This window comes from Carassius gibelio, chromosome B19 (genome assembly GCF_023724105.1).
Source record: "Carassius gibelio isolate Cgi1373 ecotype wild population from Czech Republic chromosome B19, carGib1.2-hapl.c, whole genome shotgun sequence".
Classification (NCBI taxonomy): Eukaryota; Metazoa; Chordata; class Actinopteri; order Cypriniformes; family Cyprinidae; genus Carassius; species Carassius gibelio.
The window spans coordinates 6,146,276-6,164,976 of record NC_068414.1 but is presented as its reverse complement, the minus strand read 5'-3'; the positions used below and the strand labels follow the sequence as shown (position 1 = coordinate 6,164,976).

Genomic DNA, 18,701 nt, shown 5'->3' with positions numbered 1-18,701 from the left:
CCGGTCTTCCGCGTGACAGGCGGAGATACTGTCCACTATACTAACGAGGAGCCGTGCATGCTGCTGTTTCTCCCCCAACTGACGGCACTGCAATGACATAACTAAACAATGCATGGCTTCTTCTGACGCAGACCCAGCCCTAGCACCGTAAAATTTCTGATGGACCCATCATTAGCTGAAGTCGCATAACACTTGGAACACTACCCGTAGCAGGGGTCATTGTTTGGACTCTTTTTTTTTTTTTTTTTTTTTTTTTAAATTGCGCTTTAAACAAAAAGTATTGCGTCAATGCAACTGAACAACATTAATTAGGAACACAGTGCGTCAAAAAGCAAAATGACAGTTAAAGGCATTTCGTTATTGAACTCTTTGATGACATCATTCAGCTAAGTTCAGTTTAAATAGTATCTGTGCAATAATTTGCAATCAAGTCAACGATATCGCTGTACATGAAGTGTCCCCAGCTCCGCCTGCCAGAAGCGACAGAGGCAAGAAACCAAAACTCGATCGGTGAAAGGATGGAGAAAAAACCCGGTGAGAAACCAGGCTCAGTCGGGGAGACAGTTCTCCCATTGTCAGACGAAACAGGTAGATCAGCTCCAGGCTGCAGGAATGTCAGACTGTGCAGAAGAATCATCTGTTTCCTGTGGTCTTGTCCAGGTGGTCTTTACAGGGGATTTGTATCTGCGGCTCATCTAGTTGTCACGGTCTCCGCTGTGTTTCTGGGCCATAGAGGTCCTTTCTAGGTGTTGATCCACCATCTTCTCTGGATACGGACTGGATCCGGGTGACTGAAGCGGATACAGACTGGATCTGGTGGCTACGGTGACCTCGGAATAAGGGATTTCTTTAAAAGACTTTTTTTTTCATATAAGATTTTATCCAACTTTTCAGATAGAGGCTTGAGAAAGAGATTGCCTTGATTGGGCTTTTGGTTATTGGTGGACCGAGGGGACTTTTTTGAGTTTTACTCCTCCCTTTTGGAGTAGGGGGGGGGGGGGTGCTGACGAAACACATGTGGGCAGGCATTGTCACCCTTGATGACCCTTGGCGAGCGTAGTAGTTTAACAGAGGCAGCGCACAGGCCCGAGGGTTTGGAGACACAGCTCGAGTTTCTCTTCATTGTCGCATAAATCTTTCGCCTTTTACTAAAGATTTCCGTGGAGGGGAACTTTTGCGAGTGACCTGTATTTTTGGGTGCTCTGCTCACAGCAGAGCTACATCGAAATGTCAAGAGCAGAATCAGTTTGACCGTCCGGCAGCATGCTGCGAAAGGGCTTGCCACAGGTCATCGTCTGAATAGGCACTCTCTGCGTTTGACCACTTCGTGTTTATTTAGCCGGATGGGAAGGCAGCGCTTTCTTGTACGTGACGGGATGCAAATTCTTGAAGGCTCTCTTTAGTGACGGGTCCAAACAAAGATCTCATCTGCTCCTCTAGCCCTATCGGCGACTCGTGCACTTCGAGCCTTCTTAGTGACGGCGCAAGTTGCTGACTGCTGACTGCGTTGGTGGTATAGTGGTGAGCATAGCTGCCTTCCAAGCAGTTGACCCGGATTCGATTCCCGGCCAACGCATGTCCTTTGGCTCGGGCTGACGTCGAAGCAGAACTCCCTCTGTGACCTGTGCCTCCACCCAAAACTTTTGGATGGAATAATTTCGGATGGACCCATCATTAGCTGAAGTCGCATAACACTTGCAACACTACCCGTAGCAGGGGTCATTGTTTGGACTCTTTTTTTTTTTTTTTAATTGCGGTTTAAACAAAAAGTATTGTGTCAATGCAACTGAACAACATTTATTAGGAACACAGTGCGTCAAAAAGCAAAATGACAGTTAAAGGCATTTCGTTATTGAACTCTTTGATGACATCATTCAGCTAAGTTCAGTTTAAATAGTATCTGTGCAATAATTTGCAATCAAGTCAACGATATCGCTGTACATGAAGTGTCCCCAGCTCCGCCTGCCAGAAGCGACAGAGGCAAGAAACCAAAACTCGATCGGTGAAAGGATGGAGAAAAAACCCGGTGAGAAACCAGGCTCAGTCGGGGAGACAGTTCTCCCATTGTCAGACGAAACAGGTAGATCAGCTCCAGGCTGCAGGAATGTCAGACTGTGCAGAAGAATCATCTGTTTCCTGTGGTCTTGTCCAGGTGGTCTTTACAGGGGATTTGTATCTGCGGCTCATCTAGTTGTCACGGTCTCCGCTGTGTTTCTGGGCCATAGAGGTCCTTTCTAGGTGTTGATCCACCATCTTCTCTGGATACGGACTGGATCCGGGTGACTGAAGCGGATACAGACTGGATCTGGTGGCTACGGTGACCTCGGAATAAGGGATTTCTTTAAAAGACTTTTTTTTTCATATAAGATTTTATCCAACTTTTCAGATAGAGGCTTGAGAAAGAGATTGCCTTGATTGGGCTTTTGGTTATTGGTGGACCGAGGGGACTTTTTTGAGTTTTACTCCTCCCTTTTGGAGTAGGGGGGGGGGGGGGGGTGCTGACGAAACACATGTGGGCAGGCATTGTCACCCTTGATGACCCTTGGCGAGCGTAGTAGTTTAACAGAGGCAGCGCACAGGCCCGAGGGTTTGGAGACACAGCTCGAGTTTCTCTTCATTGTCGCATAAATCTTTCGCCTTTTACTAAAGATTTCCGTGGAGGGGAACTTTTGCGAGTGACCTGTATTTTTGGGTGCTCTGCTCACAGCAGAGCTACATCGAAATGTCAAGAGCAGAATCAGTTTGACCGTCCGGCAGCATGCTGCGAAAGGGCTTGCCACAGGTCATCGTCTGAATAGGCACTCTCTGCGTTTGACCACTTCGTGTTTATTTAGCCGGATGGGAAGGCAGCGCTTTCTTGTACGTGACGGGATGCAAATTCTTGAAGGCTCTCTTTAGTGACGGGTCCAAACAAAGATCTCATCTGCTCCTCTAGCCCTATCGGCGACTCGTGCACTTCGAGCCTTCTTAGTGACGGCGCAAGTTGCTGACTGCTGACTGCGTTGGTGGTATAGTGGTGAGCATAGCTGCCTTCCAAGCAGTTGACCCGGATTCGATTCCCGGCCAACGCATGTCCTTTGGCTCGGGCTGACGTCGAAGCAGAACTCCCTCTGTGACCTGTGCCTCCACCCAAAACTTTTGGATGTAATAATTTCGGATGGACCCATCATTAGCTGAAGTCGCATAACACTTGCAACACTACCCGTAGCAGGGGTCATTGTTTGGACTCTTTTTTTTTTTTAATTGCGCTTTAAACAAAAAGTATTGTGTCAATGCAACTGAACAACATTTATTAGGAACACAGTGCGTCAAAAAGCAAAATGACAGTTAAAGGCATTTCGTTATTGAACTCTTTGATGACATCATTCAGCTAAGTTCAGTTTAAATAGTATCTGTGCAATAATTTGCAATCAAGTCAACGATATCGCTGTACATGAAGTGTCCCCAGCTCCGCCTGCCAGAAGCGACAGAGGCAAGAAACCAAAACTCGATCGGTGAAAGGATGGAGAAAAAACCCGGTGAGAAACCAGGCTCAGTCGGGGAGACAGTTCTCCCATTGTCAGACGAAACAGGTAGATCAGCTCCAGGCTGCAGGAATGTCAGACTGTGCAGAAGAATCATCTGTTTCCTGTGGTCTTGTCCAGGTGGTCTTTACAGGGGATTTGTATCTGCGGCTCATCTAGTTGTCACGGTCTCCGCTGTGTTTCTGGGCCATAGAGGTCCTTTCTAGGTGTTGATCCACCATCTTCTCTGGATACGGACTGGATCCGGGTGACTGAAGCGGATACAGACTGGATCTGGTGGCTACGGTGACCTCGGAATAAGGGATTTCTTTAAAAGACTTTTTTTTTCATATAAGATTTTATCCAACTTTTCAGATAGAGGCATGAGAAAGAGATTGCCTTGATTGGGCTTTTGGTTATTATAGGCACTCTCTGCGTTTGACCACTTCGTGTTTATTTAGCCGGATGGGAAGGCAGCGCTTTCTTGTACGTGACGGGATGCAAATTCTTGAAGGCTCTCTTTAGTGACGGGTCCAAACAAAGATCTCATCTGCTCCTCTAGCCCTATCGGCGACTCGTGCACTTCGAGCCTTCTTAGTGACGGCGCAAGTTGCTGACTGCTGACTGCGTTGGTGGTATAGTGGTGAGCATAGCTGCCTTCCAAGCAGTTGACCCGGATTCGATTCCCGGCCAACGCATGTCCTTTGGCTCGGGCTGACGTCGAAGCAGAACTCCCTCTGTGACCTGTGCCTCCACCCAAAACTTTTGGATGGAATAATTTCGGATGGACCCATCATTAGCTGAAGTCGCATAACACTTGCAACACTACCCGTAGCAGGGGTCATTGTTTGGACTCTTTTTTTTTTTTTTTTTTTTTTTTAATTGCGCTTTAAACAAAAAGTATTGTGTCAATGCAACTGAACAACATTTATTAGGAACAGAGTGCGTCAATAAAGCTACTGACTTCCGCCTGTGTTGGTGGTATAGTGGTGAGCATAGCTGCCTTCCAAGCAGTTGACCCGGGTTCGATTCCCGGCCAACGCATGTCCTTTGGCTCGGGCTGACGTCGAAGCAGAACTCCTTCTGTGACCTGCGACTCCAACCAAACATTTTGGATGGATCATTCGGAAGACGAAAAGAACCAGCTCTCCCCGTCGGGGAATCGAACCCCGGTCTTCCGCGTGACAGGCGGAGATACTGTCCACTATACTAACGAGGAGCCGTGCATGCTGCCGTTTCTCCCCCAACTGACGGCACTGCAATGACATAACTAAACAATGCATGGCTTCTTCTGACGCAGACCCAGCCCTAGCACCGTAAAATTTCTGATGGACCCATCATTAGCTGAAGTCGCATAACACTTGGAACACTACCCGTAGCAGGGGTCATTGTTTGGACTCTTTTTTTTTTTTTTTTTTTTTTTTTAAATTGCGCTTTAAACAAAAAGTATTGCGTCAATGCAACTGAACAACATTAATTAGGAACACAGTGCGTCAAAAAGCAAAATGACAGTTAAAGGCATTTCGTTATTGAACTCTTTGATGACATCATTCAGCTAAGTTCAGTTTAAATAGTATCTGTGCAATAATTTGAGAAAAAACCCGGTGAGAAACCAGGCTCAGTCGGGGAGACAGTTCTCCCATTGTCAGACGAAACAGGTAGATCAGCTCCAGGCTGCAGGAATGTCAGACTGTGCAGAAGAATCATCTGTTTCCTGTGGTCTTGTCCAGGTGGTCTTTACAGGGGATTTGTATCTGCGGCTCATCTAGTTGTCACGGTCTCCGCTGTGTTTCTGGGCCATAGAGGTCCTTTCTAGGTGTTGATCCACCATCTTCTCTGGATACGGACTGGATCCGGGTGACTGAAGCGGATACAGACTGGATCTGGTGGCTACGGTGACCTCGGAATAAGGGATTTCTTTAAAAGACTTTTTTTTTCATATAAGATTTTATCCAACTTTTCAGATAGAGGCTTGAGAAAGAGATTGCCTTGATTGGGCTTTTGGTTATTGGTGGACCGAGGGGACTTTTTTGAGTTTTACTCCTCCCTTTTGGAGTAGGGGGGGGGGGGTGCTGACGAAACACATGTGGGCAGGCATTGTCACCCTTGATGACCCTTGGCGAGCGTAGTAGTTTAACAGAGGCAGCGCACAGGCCCGAGGGTTTGGAGACACAGCTCGAGTTTCTCTTCATTGTCGCATAAATCTTTCGCCTTTTACTAAAGATTTCCGTGGAGGGGAACTTTTGCGAGTGACCTGTATTTTTGGGTGCTCTGCTCACAGCAGAGCTACATCGAAATGTCAAGAGCAGAATCAGTTTGACCGTCCGGCAGCATGCTGCGAAAGGGCTTGCCACAGGTCATCGTCTGAATAGGCACTCTCTGCGTTTGACCACTTCGTGTTTATTTAGCCGGATGGGAAGGCAGCGCTTTCTTGTACGTGACGGGATGCAAATTCTTGAAGGCTCTCTTTAGTGACGGGTCCAAACAAAGATCTCATCTGCTCCTCTAGCCCTATCGGCGACTCGTGCACTTCGAGCCTTCCTAGTGACGGCGCAAGTTGCTGACTGCTGACTGCGTTGGTGGTATAGTGGTGAGCATAGCTGCCTTCCAAGCAGTTGACCCGGATTCGATTCCCGGCCAACGCATGTCCTTTGGCTCGGGCTGACGTCGAAGCAGAACTCCCTCTGTGACCTGTGCCTCCACCCAAAACTTTTGGATGGAATAATTTCGGATGGACCCATCATTAGCTGAAGTCGCATAACACTTGCAACACTACCCGTAGCAGGGGTCATTGTTTGGACTCTTTTTTTTTTTTTTTAATTGCGGTTTAAACAAAAAGTATTGTGTCAATGCAACTGAACAACATTTATTAGGAACACAGTGCGTCAAAAAGCAAAATGACAGTTAAAGGCATTTCGTTATTGAACTCTTTGATGACATCATTCAGCTAAGTTCAGTTTAAATAGTATCTGTGCAATAATTTGCAATCAAGTCAACGATATCGCTGTACATGAAGTGTCCCCAGCTCCGCCTGCCAGAAGCGACAGAGGCAAGAAACCAAAACTCGATCGGTGAAAGGATGGAGAAAAAACCCGGTGAGAAACCAGGCTCAGTCGGGGAGACAGTTCTCCCATTGTCAGACGAAACAGGTAGATCAGCTCCAGGCTGCAGGAATGTCAGACTGTGCAGAAGAATCATCTGTTTCCTGTGGTCTTGTCCAGGTGGTCTTTACAGGGGATTTGTATCTGCGGCTCATCTAGTTGTCACGGTCTCCGCTGTGTTTCTGGGCCATAGAGGTCCTTTCTAGGTGTTGATCCACCATCTTCTCTGGATACGGACTGGATCCGGGTGACTGAAGCGGATACAGACTGGATCTGGTGGCTACGGTGACCTCGGAATAAGGGATTTCTTTAAAAGACTTTTTTTTTCATATAAGATTTTATCCAACTTTTCAGATAGAGGCTTGAGAAAGAGATTGCCTTGATTGGGCTTTTGGTTATTGGTGGACCGAGGGGACTTTTTTGAGTTTTACTCCTCCCTTTTGGAGTAGGGGGGGGGGGGGGGTGCTGACGAAACACATGTGGGCAGGCATTGTCACCCTTGATGACCCTTGGCGAGCGTAGTAGTTTAACAGAGGCAGCGCACAGGCCCGAGGGTTTGGAGACACAGCTCGAGTTTCTCTTCATTGTCGCATAAATCTTTCGCCTTTTACTAAAGATTTCCGTGGAGGGGAACTTTTGCGAGTGACCTGTATTTTTGGGTGCTCTGCTCACAGCAGAGCTACATCGAAATGTCAAGAGCAGAATCAGTTTGACCGTCCGGCAGCATGCTGCGAAAGGGCTTGCCACAGGTCATCGTCTGAATAGGCACTCTCTGCGTTTGACCACTTCGTGTTTATTTAGCCGGATGGGAAGGCAGCGCTTTCTTGTACGTGACGGGATGCAAATTCTTGAAGGCTCTCTTTAGTGACGGGTCCAAACAAAGATCTCATCTGCTCCTCTAGCCCTATCGGCGACTCGTGCACTTCGAGCCTTCTTAGTGACGGCGCAAGTTGCTGACTGCTGACTGCGTTGGTGGTATAGTGGTGAGCATAGCTGCCTTCCAAGCAGTTGACCCGGATTCGATTCCCGGCCAACGCATGTCCTTTGGCTCGGGCTGACGTCGAAGCAGAACTCCCTCTGTGACCTGTGCCTCCACCCAAAACTTTTGGATGTAATAATTTCGGATGGACCCATCATTAGCTGAAGTCGCATAACACTTGCAACACTACCCGTAGCAGGGGTCATTGTTTGGACTCTTTTTTTTTTTTAATTGCGCTTTAAACAAAAAGTATTGTGTCAATGCAACTGAACAACATTTATTAGGAACACAGTGCGTCAAAAAGCAAAATGACAGTTAAAGGCATTTCGTTATTGAACTCTTTGATGACATCATTCAGCTAAGTTCAGTTTAAATAGTATCTGTGCAATAATTTGCAATCAAGTCAACGATATCGCTGTACATGAAGTGTCCCCAGCTCCGCCTGCCAGAAGCGACAGAGGCAAGAAACCAAAACTCGATCGGTGAAAGGATGGAGAAAAAACCCGGTGAGAAACCAGGCTCAGTCGGGGAGACAGTTCTCCCATTGTCAGACGAAACAGGTAGATCAGCTCCAGGCTGCAGGAATGTCAGACTGTGCAGAAGAATCATCTGTTTCCTGTGGTCTTGTCCAGGTGGTCTTTACAGGGGATTTGTATCTGCGGCTCATCTAGTTGTCACGGTCTCCGCTGTGTTTCTGGGCCATAGAGGTCCTTTCTAGGTGTTGATCCACCATCTTCTCTGGATACGGACTGGATCCGGGTGACTGAAGCGGATACAGACTGGATCTGGTGGCTACGGTGACCTCGGAATAAGGGATTTCTTTAAAAGACTTTTTTTTTCATATAAGATTTTATCCAACTTTTCAGATAGAGGCATGAGAAAGAGATTGCCTTGATTGGGCTTTTGGTTATTATAGGCACTCTCTGCGTTTGACCACTTCGTGTTTATTTAGCCGGATGGGAAGGCAGCGCTTTCTTGTACGTGACGGGATGCAAATTCTTGAAGGCTCTCTTTAGTGACGGGTCCAAACAAAGATCTCATCTGCTCCTCTAGCCCTATCGGCGACTCGTGCACTTCGAGCCTTCTTAGTGACGGCGCAAGTTGCTGACTGCTGACTGCGTTGGTGGTATAGTGGTGAGCATAGCTGCCTTCCAAGCAGTTGACCCGGATTCGATTCCCGGCCAACGCATGTCCTTTGGCTCGGGCTGACGTCGAAGCAGAACTCCCTCTGTGACCTGTGCCTCCACCCAAAACTTTTGGATGGAATAATTTCGGATGGACCCATCATTAGCTGAAGTCGCATAACACTTGCAACACTACCCGTAGCAGGGGTCATTGTTTGGACTCTTTTTTTTTTTTTTTTTTTTTTTTAATTGCGCTTTAAACAAAAAGTATTGTGTCAATGCAACTGAACAACATTTATTAGGAACAGAGTGCGTCAATAAAGCTACTGACTTCCGCCTGTGTTGGTGGTATAGTGGTGAGCATAGCTGCCTTCCAAGCAGTTGACCCGGGTTCGATTCCCGGCCAACGCATGTCCTTTGGCTCGGGCTGACGTCGAAGCAGAACTCCTTCTGTGACCTGCGACTCCAACCAAACATTTTGGATGGATCATTCGGAAGACGAAAAGAACCAGCTCTCCCCGTCGGGGAATCGAACCCCGGTCTTCCGCGTGACAGGCGGAGATACTGTCCACTATACTAACGAGGAGCCGTGCATGCTGCCGTTTCTCCCCCAACTGACGGCACTGCAATGACATAACTAAACAATGCATGGCTTCTTCTGACGCAGACCCAGCCCTAGCACCGTAAAATTTCTGATGGACCCATCATTAGCTGAAGTCGCATAACACTTGGAACACTACCCGTAGCAGGGGTCATTGTTTGGACTCTTTTTTTTTTTTTTTTTTTTTTTTTAAATTGCGCTTTAAACAAAAAGTATTGCGTCAATGCAACTGAACAACATTAATTAGGAACACAGTGCGTCAAAAAGCAAAATGACAGTTAAAGGCATTTCGTTATTGAACTCTTTGATGACATCATTCAGCTAAGTTCAGTTTAAATAGTATCTGTGCAATAATTTGAGAAAAAACCCGGTGAGAAACCAGGCTCAGTCGGGGAGACAGTTCTCCCATTGTCAGACGAAACAGGTAGATCAGCTCCAGGCTGCAGGAATGTCAGACTGTGCAGAAGAATCATCTGTTTCCTGTGGTCTTGTCCAGGTGGTCTTTACAGGGGATTTGTATCTGCGGCTCATCTAGTTGTCACGGTCTCCGCTGTGTTTCTGGGCCATAGAGGTCCTTTCTAGGTGTTGATCCACCATCTTCTCTGGATACGGACTGGATCCGGGTGACTGAAGCGGATACAGACTGGATCTGGTGGCTACGGTGACCTCGGAATAAGGGATTTCTTTAAAAGACTTTTTTTTTCATATAAGATTTTATCCAACTTTTCAGATAGAGGCTTGAGAAAGAGATTGCCTTGATTGGGCTTTTGGTTATTGGTGGACCGAGGGGACTTTTTTGAGTTTTACTCCTCCCTTTTGGAGTAGGGGGGGGGGGGGGGTGCTGACGAAACACATGTGGGCAGGCATTGTCACCCTTGATGACCCTTGGCGAGCGTAGTAGTTTAACAGAGGCAGCGCACAGGCCCGAGGGTTTGGAGACACAGCTCGAGTTTCTCTTCATTGTCGCATAAATCTTTCGCCTTTTACTAAAGATTTCCGTGGAGGGGAACTTTTGCGAGTGACCTGTTATTTTGGGTGCCCTGCTCACAGCAGAGCTACATCGAAATGTCAAGAGCAGAATCAGTTTGACCGTCCGGCAGCATGCTGCGAAAGGGCTTGCCACAGGTCATCGTCTGAATAGGCACTCTCTGCGTTTGACCACTTCGTGTTTATTTAGCCGGATGGGAAGGCAGCGCTTTCTTGTACGTGACGGGATGCAAATTCTTGAAGGCTCTCTTTAGTGACGGGTCCAAACAAAGATCTCATCTGCTCCTCTAGCCCTATCGGCGACTCGTGCACTTCGAGCCTTCTTAGTGACGGCGCAAGTTGCTGACTGCTGACTGCGTTGGTGGTATAGTGGTGAGCATAGCTGCCTTCCAAGCAGTTGACCCGGATTCGATTCCCGGCCAACGCATGTCCTTTGGCTCGGGCTGACGTCGAAGCAGAACTCCCTCTGTGACCTGTGCCTCCACCCAAAACTTTTGGATGTAATAATTTCGGATGGACCCATCATTAGCTGAAGTCGCATAACACTTGCAACACTACCCGTAGCAGGGGTCATTGTTTGGACTCTTTTTTTTTTTTAATTGCGCTTTAAACAAAAAGTATTGTGTCAATGCAACTGAACAACATTTATTAGGAACACAGTGCGTCAAAAAGCAAAATGACAGTTAAAGGCATTTCGTTATTGAACTCTTTGATGACATCATTCAGCTAAGTTCAGTTTAAATAGTATCTGTGCAATAATTTGCAATCAAGTCAACGATATCGCTGTACATGAAGTGTCCCCAGCTCCGCCTGCCAGAAGCGACAGAGGCAAGAAACCAAAACTCGATCGGTGAAAGGATGGAGAAAAAACCCGGTGAGAAACCAGGCTCAGTCGGGGAGACAGTTCTCCCATTGTCAGACGAAACAGGTAGATCAGCTCCAGGCTGCAGGAATGTCAGACTGTGCAGAAGAATCATCTGTTTCCTGTGGTCTTGTCCAGGTGGTCTTTACAGGGGATTTGTATCTGCGGCTCATCTAGTTGTCACGGTCTCCGCTGTGTTTCTGGGCCATAGAGGTCCTTTCTAGGTGTTGATCCACCATCTTCTCTGGATACGGACTGGATCCGGGTGACTGAAGCGGATACAGACTGGATCTGGTGGCTACGGTGACCTCGGAATAAGGGATTTCTTTAAAAGACTTTTTTTTTCATATAAGATTTTATCCAACTTTTCAGATAGAGGCATGAGAAAGAGATTGCCTTGATTGGGCTTTTGGTTATTATAGGCACTCTCTGCGTTTGACCACTTCGTGTTTATTTAGCCGGATGGGAAGGCAGCGCTTTCTTGTACGTGACGGGATGCAAATTCTTGAAGGCTCTCTTTAGTGACGGGTCCAAACAAAGATCTCATCTGCTCCTCTAGCCCTATCGGCGACTCGTGCACTTCGAGCCTTCTTAGTGACGGCGCAAGTTGCTGACTGCTGACTGCGTTGGTGGTATAGTGGTGAGCATAGCTGCCTTCCAAGCAGTTGACCCGGATTCGATTCCCGGCCAACGCATGTCCTTTGGCTCGGGCTGACGTCGAAGCAGAACTCCCTCTGTGACCTGTGCCTCCACCCAAAACTTTTGGATGGAATAATTTCGGATGGACCCATCATTAGCTGAAGTCGCATAACACTTGCAACACTACCCGTAGCAGGGGTCATTGTTTGGACTCTTTTTTTTTTTTTTTTTTTTTTTTAATTGCGCTTTAAACAAAAAGTATTGTGTCAATGCAACTGAACAACATTTATTAGGAACAGAGTGCGTCAATAAAGCTACTGACTTCCGCCTGTGTTGGTGGTATAGTGGTGAGCATAGCTGCCTTCCAAGCAGTTGACCCGGGTTCGATTCCCGGCCAACGCATGTCCTTTGGCTCGGGCTGACGTCGAAGCAGAACTCCTTCTGTGACCTGCGACTCCAACCAAACATTTTGGATGGATCATTCGGAAGACGAAAAGAACCAGCTCTCCCCGTCGGGGAATCGAACCCCGGTCTTCCGCGTGACAGGCGGAGATACTGTCCACTATACTAACGAGGAGCCGTGCATGCTGCCGTTTCTCCCCCAACTGACGGCACTGCAATGACATAACTAAACAATGCATGGCTTCTTCTGACGCAGACCCAGCCCTAGCACCGTAAAATTTCTGATGGACCCATCATTAGCTGAAGTCGCATAACACTTGGAACACTACCCGTAGCAGGGGTCATTGTTTGGACTCTTTTTTTTTTTTTTTTTTTTTTTTTAAATTGCGCTTTAAACAAAAAGTATTGCGTCAATGCAACTGAACAACATTAATTAGGAACACAGTGCGTCAAAAAGCAAAATGACAGTTAAAGGCATTTCGTTATTGAACTCTTTGATGACATCATTCAGCTAAGTTCAGTTTAAATAGTATCTGTGCAATAATTTGCAATCAAGTCAACGATATCGCTGTACATGAAGTGTCCCCAGCTCCGCCTGCCAGAAGCGACAGAGGCAAGAAACCAAAACTCGATCGGTGAAAGGATGGAGAAAAAACCCGGTGAGAAACCAGGCTCAGTCGGGGAGACAGTTCTCCCATTGTCAGACGAAACAGGTAGATCAGCTCCAGGCTGCAGGAATGTCAGACTGTGCAGAAGAATCATCTGTTTCCTGTGGTCTTGTCCAGGTGGTCTTTACAGGGGATTTGTATCTGCGGCTCATCTAGTTGTCACGGTCTCCGCTGTGTTTCTGGGCCATATAGGTCCTTTCTAGGTGTTGATCCACCATCTTCTCTGGATACGGACTGGATCCGGGTGACTGAAGCGGATACAGACTGGATCTGGTGGCTACGGTGACCTCGGAATAAGGGATTTCTTTAAAAGACTTTTTTTTTCATATAAGATTTTATCCAACTTTTCAGATAGAGGCTTGAGAAAGAGATTGCCTTGATTGGGCTTTTGGTTATTGGTGGACCGAGGGGACTTTTTTGAGTTTTACTCCTCCCTTTTGGAGTAGGGGGGGGGGGGGTGCTGACGAAACACATGTGGGCAGGCATTGTCACCCTTGATGACCCTTGGCGAGCGTAGTAGTTTAACAGAGGCAGCGCACAGGCCCGAGGGTTTGGAGACACAGCTCGAGTTTCTCTTCATTGTCGCATAAATCTTTCGCCTTTTACTAAAGATTTCCGTGGAGGGGAACTTTTGCGAGTGACCTGTATTTTTGGGTGCTCTGCTCACAGCAGAGCTACATCGAAATGTCAAGAGCAGAATCAGTTTGACCGTCCGGCAGCATGCTGCGAAAGGGCTTGCCACAGGTCATCGTCTGAATAGGCACTCTCTGCGTTTGACCACTTCGTGTTTATTTAGCCGGATGGGAAGGCAGCGCTTTTTTGTACGTGACGGGATGCAAATTCTTGAAGGCTCTCTTTAGTGACGGGTCCAAACAAAGATCTCATCTGCTCCTCTAGCCCTATCGGCGACTCGTGCACTTCGAGCCTTCTTAGTGACGGCGCAAGTTGCTGACTGCTGGGTGGTATAGTGGTGAGCATAGCTGCCTTCCAAGCAGTTGACCCGGATTCGATTCCCGGCCAACGCATGTCCTTTGGCTCGGGCTGACGTCGAAGCAGAACTCCCTCTGTGACCTGTGCCTCCACCCAAAACTTTTGGATGGAGTAATTTCGGATGGACCCATCATTAGCTGAAGTCGCATAACACTTGCAACACTACCCGTAGCAGGGGTCATTGTTTGGACTCTTTTTTTTTTTTTTTTTTTTTTAATTGCGCTTTAAACAAAAAGTATTGTGTCAATGCAACTGAACAACATTTATTAGGAACACAGTGCGTCAAAAAGCAAAATGACAGTTAAAGGCATTTCGTTATTGAACTCTTTGATGACATCATTCAGCTAAGTTCAGTTTAAATAGTATCTGTGCAATAATTTGCAATCAAGTCAACGATATCGCTGTACATGAAGTGTCCCCAGCTCCGCCTGCCAGAAGCGACAGAGGCAAGAAACCAAAACTCGATCGGTGAAAGGATGGAGAAAAAACCCGGTGAGAAACCAGGCTCAGTCGGGGAGACAGTTCTCCCCTTGTCAGACGAAACAGGTAGATCAGCTCCAGGCTGCAGGAATGTCAGACTGTGCAGAAGAATCATCTGTTTCCTGTGGTCTTGTCCAGGTGGTCTTTACAGGGGATTTGTATCTGCGGCTCATCTAGTTGTCACGGTCTCCGCTGTGTTTCTGGGCCATAGAGGTCCTTTCTAGGTGTTGATCCACCATCTTCTCTGGATACGGACTGGATCCGGGTGACTGAAGCGGATACAGACTGGATCTGGTGGCTACGGTGACCTCGGAATAAGGGATTTCTTTAAAAGACTTTTTTTTTCATATAAGATTTTATCCAACTTTTCAGATAGAGGCATGAGAAAGAGATTGCCTTGATTGGGCTTTTGGTTATTGGTGGACCGAGGGGACTTTTTTGAGTTTTACTTCTCCCTTTTGGAGTAGGGGGGGGGGGGTGCTGACGAAACACATGTGGGCAGGCATTGTCACCCTTGATGACCCTTGGCGAGCGTAGTAGTTTAAAAGAGGCAGCGCACAGGCCCGAGGGTTTGGAGACACAGCTCGTGTTTCTCTTCATTGTCGCATAAATCTTTCGCCTTTTACTAAAGATTTCCGTGGAGGGGAACTTTTGCGAGTGACCTGTATTTTTGGGTGCTCTGCTCACAGCAGAGCTACATCGAAACGTCAAGAGCAGAATCAGTTTGACCGTCCGGCAGCATGCTGCGAGAGGGCTTGCCACTGGTCATCGTCTGAATAGGCACTCTCTGCGTTTGACCACTTCGTGTTTATTTAGCCGGATGGGAAGGCAGCGCTTTCTTGTACGTGACGGGATGCAAATTCTTGAAGGCTCTCTTTAGTGACGGGTCCAAACAAAGATCTCATCTGCTCCTCTAGCCCTATCGGCGACTCGTGCACTTCGAGCCTTCTTAGTGACGGCGCAAGTTGCTGACTGCTGACTGCGTTGGTGGTATAGTGGTGAGCATAGCTGCCTTCCAAGCAGTTGACCCGGATTCGATTCTCGGCCAACGCATGTCCTTTGGCTCGGGCTGACGTCGAAGCAGAACTCCCTCTGTGACCTGTGCCTCCACCCAAAACTTTTGGATGGAATAATTTCGGATGGACCCATCATTAGCTGAAGTCGCATAACACTTGCAACACTACCCGTAGCAGGGGTCATTGTTTGGACTCTTTTTTTTTTTTTTTTTTTTTTTTTAATTGCGCTTTAAACAAAAATAATTGTGTCAATGCAACTGAACAACATTAATTAGGAACACAGTGCGTCAATAAAGCTACTGACTTCCGCCTGCGTTGGTGGTATAGTGGTGAGCATAGCTGCCTTCCAAGCAGTTGACCCGGGTTCGATTCCCAGCCAACGCATGTCCTTTGGCTCGGGCTGACGTTGAAGCAGAACTCCTTCTGTGACCTGTGACTCCAACCAAACATTTTGGATGGATCGTTCGGAAGACGAAAAGAAACAGCTCTCCCCGTCGGGGAATCGAACCCCGGTCTTCCGCGTGACAGGCGGAGATACTGTCCACTATACTAACGAGGAGCCGTGCATGCTGCCGTTTCTCCCCCAACTGACGGCACTGCACTGACATAACTAAACAATGCATGGCTTCTTCTGACGCAGACCCAGCCCTAAAAATTTCTAAAATTTCTGATGGACCCATCATTAGCTGAAGTCGCATAACACTTGGAACACTACCCGTAGCAGGGGTCATTGTTTGGACTCTTTTTTTTTTTTTAATTGCGCTTTAAACAAAAAGTATTGCGTCAATGCAACTGAACAACATTAATTAGAAACACAGTGCGTCAATAAAGCTACTGACTTCCGCCTGCGTTGGTGGTATAGTGGTGAGCATAGCTGCCTTCCAAGCAGTTGACCCGGGTTTGATTCCCTTCCAACGCATGTCCTTTGGCTCGGGCTGACGTCGAAGCAGAACTCCTTCTGTGACCTGCGACTCCAACCAAACATTTTGGATGGATCGTTCGGAAGACGAAAAGAAACAGCTCTCCCCGTCGGGGAATCGAACCCCCGTCTTCCGCGTGACAGGCGGAGATACTGTCCACTATACTAACGAGGAGCCGTGCATGCTGCCGTTTCTCCCCCAACTGACGGCACTGCACTGACATAACTAAACAATGCATGGCTTCTTCTGACGCAGACCCAGCCCTAAAAATTTCTAAAATTTCTGATGGACCCATCATTAGCTGAAGTCGCATAACACTTGCAACACTACCCGTAGCAGGGGTCATTGTTTGGACTCTTTTTTTTTTTTTTTTTTTTTTTTTTAATTGCGCTTTAAACAAAAAGTATTGCGTCAATGCAACTGAACAACATTAATTAGGAACACAGTGCGTCAAAAAGCAAAATGACAGTTAAAGGCATTTCGTTATTGAACTCTTTGATGACATCATTCAGCTAAGTTCAGTTTAAATAGTATCTGTGCAATAATTTGCAATCAAGTCAACGATATCGCTGTACATGAAGTGTCCCCAGCTCCGCCTGCCAGAAGCGACAGAGGCAAGAAACCAAAACTCGATCGGTGAAAGGATGGAGAAAAAACCCGGTGAGAAACAAGGCTCAGTCGGGGAGACAGTTCTCCCCTTGTCAGACGAAACCAGTAGATCAGCTCCAGGCTGCAGGAATGTCAGACTGTGCAGAAGAATCATCTGTTTCCTGTGGTCTTGTCCAGGTGGTCTTTACAGGGGATTTGTATCTGCGGCTCATCTAGTTGTCACGGTCTCCGATGTGTTTCTGGGCCATAGAGGTCCTTTCTTCGTGTTTATTTAGCCGGATGGGAAGGCAGCGCTTTCTTGTACGTGACGGGATGCAAATTCTTGAAGGCTCTCTTTAGTGACGGGTCCAAACAAAGATCTCATCTGCTCCTCTAGCCCTATCGGCGACTCGTGCACATTGAGCCTTCTTATTGATGGCGCAAGTTGCTGACTGCTGACTGCGTTGGTGGTATAGTGGTGAGCATAGCTGCCTTCCAAGCAGTTGACCCGGATTCGATGCTCGGGCTGACGTCGAAGCAGAACTCCCTCTGTGACCTGTGCCTCCACCCAAAACTTTTGGATGGAATAATTTCGGATGGACCCATCATTAGCTGAAGTCGCATAACACTTGCAACACTACCCGTAGCAGGGGTCATTGTTTGGACTCTTTTGTTTTTTTTGTTTTTTTTTAAATGCGCTTTAAACAAAAAGTATTGTGCAAACATTTTGGATGGATCGTTCGGAAGACGAAAAGAAACAGCTCTCCCCGTCAGGGAATCGAACCCCTGTCTTCCGCGTGACAGGCGGAGATACTGTCCACTATACTAACGAGGAGCCGTGCATGCTGCCGTTTCTCCCCCAACTGACGGCACTGCACTGACATAACTAAACAATGCATGGCTTCTTCTGACGCAGACCCAGCCCTAAAAATTTCTAAAATTTCTGATGGACCCATCATTAGCTGAAGTCGCATAACACTTGCAACACTACCCGTAGCAGGGGTCATTGTTTGGACTCTTTTGTTTTTTTTGTTTTTTTTTAAATGCGCTTTAAACAAAAAGTATTGTGCAAACATTTTGGATGGATCGTTCGGAAGACGAAAAGAAACAGCTCTCCCCGTCAGGGAATCGAACCCCGGTCTTCCGCGTGACAGGCGGAGATACTGTCCACTATACTAACGAGGAGCCGTGCATGCTGCCGTTTCTCCCCCAACTGACGGCACTGCAATGACATAACTAAACAATGCATGGCTTCTTCTGACGCAGACCCAGCCCTAGCACCGTAAAATTTCTGATGGACCCATCATTAGCTGAAGTCGCATAACACTTGGAACACTACCCGTAGCAGGGGTCATTGTTTGGACTCTTTTTTTTTTTTTTTTTTTTTTTTTTAAATTGCGCTTTAAACAAAAAGTATTGCGTCAATGCAACTGAACAACATTAATTAGGAACACAGTGCGTCAAAAAGCAAAATGACAGTTAAAGGCATTTCGTTATTGAACTCTTTGATGACATCATTCAGCTAAGTTCAGTTTAAATAGTATCTGTGCAATAATTTGCAATCAAGTCAACGATATCGCTGTACATGAAGTGTCCCCAGCTCCGCCTGCCAGAAGCGACAGAGGCAAGAAACCAAAACTCGATCGGTGAAAGGATGGAGAAAAAACCCGGTGAGAAACCAGGCTCAGTCGGGGAGACAGTTCTCCCATTGTCAGACGAAACAGGTAGATCAGCTCCAGGCTGCAGGAATGTCAGACTGTGCAGAAGAATCATCTGTTTCCTGTGGTCTTGTCCAGGTGGTCTTTACAGGGGATTTGTATCTGCGGCTCATCTAGTTGTCA

The 18,701-nt window shown here is 47.1% G+C and overlaps 7 non-coding genes across 7 annotated transcripts; all 7 read left to right on the top strand.

Moving 5' to 3' along the window:
- The first annotated feature begins 1,104 nt into the window (after positions 1 to 1,104).
- LOC127980720 (U5 spliceosomal RNA) lies at positions 1,105 to 1,219 on the top strand. Its single transcript, XR_008159730.1, has one exon. It is a non-coding gene; the product is annotated as a U5 spliceosomal RNA (small nuclear RNA).
- Positions 1,220 to 2,599: 1,380 nt separating this feature from the next.
- Positions 2,600 to 2,714, top strand: LOC127980719 (U5 spliceosomal RNA). Its single transcript, XR_008159729.1, has one exon. It is a non-coding gene; the product is annotated as a U5 spliceosomal RNA (small nuclear RNA).
- A 2,962-nt stretch (positions 2,715 to 5,676) lies between these two features.
- On the top strand, positions 5,677 to 5,791 carry LOC127980718 (U5 spliceosomal RNA). Its single transcript, XR_008159728.1, has one exon. It is a non-coding gene; the product is annotated as a U5 spliceosomal RNA (small nuclear RNA).
- A 1,379-nt stretch (positions 5,792 to 7,170) lies between these two features.
- Positions 7,171 to 7,285, top strand: LOC127980717 (U5 spliceosomal RNA). Its single transcript, XR_008159727.1, has one exon. It is a non-coding gene; the product is annotated as a U5 spliceosomal RNA (small nuclear RNA).
- Positions 7,286 to 10,250: 2,965 nt separating this feature from the next.
- On the top strand, positions 10,251 to 10,365 carry LOC127981047 (U5 spliceosomal RNA). Its single transcript, XR_008160039.1, has one exon. It is a non-coding gene; the product is annotated as a U5 spliceosomal RNA (small nuclear RNA).
- A 3,062-nt stretch (positions 10,366 to 13,427) lies between these two features.
- On the top strand, positions 13,428 to 13,542 carry LOC127980716 (U5 spliceosomal RNA). The gene has a single exon (XR_008159726.1). It is a non-coding gene; the product is annotated as a U5 spliceosomal RNA (small nuclear RNA).
- A 1,375-nt stretch (positions 13,543 to 14,917) lies between these two features.
- On the top strand, positions 14,918 to 15,032 carry LOC127980102 (U5 spliceosomal RNA). The gene has a single exon (XR_008159140.1). It is a non-coding gene; the product is annotated as a U5 spliceosomal RNA (small nuclear RNA).
- The last annotated feature ends 3,669 nt before the right edge of the window (positions 15,033 to 18,701 follow it).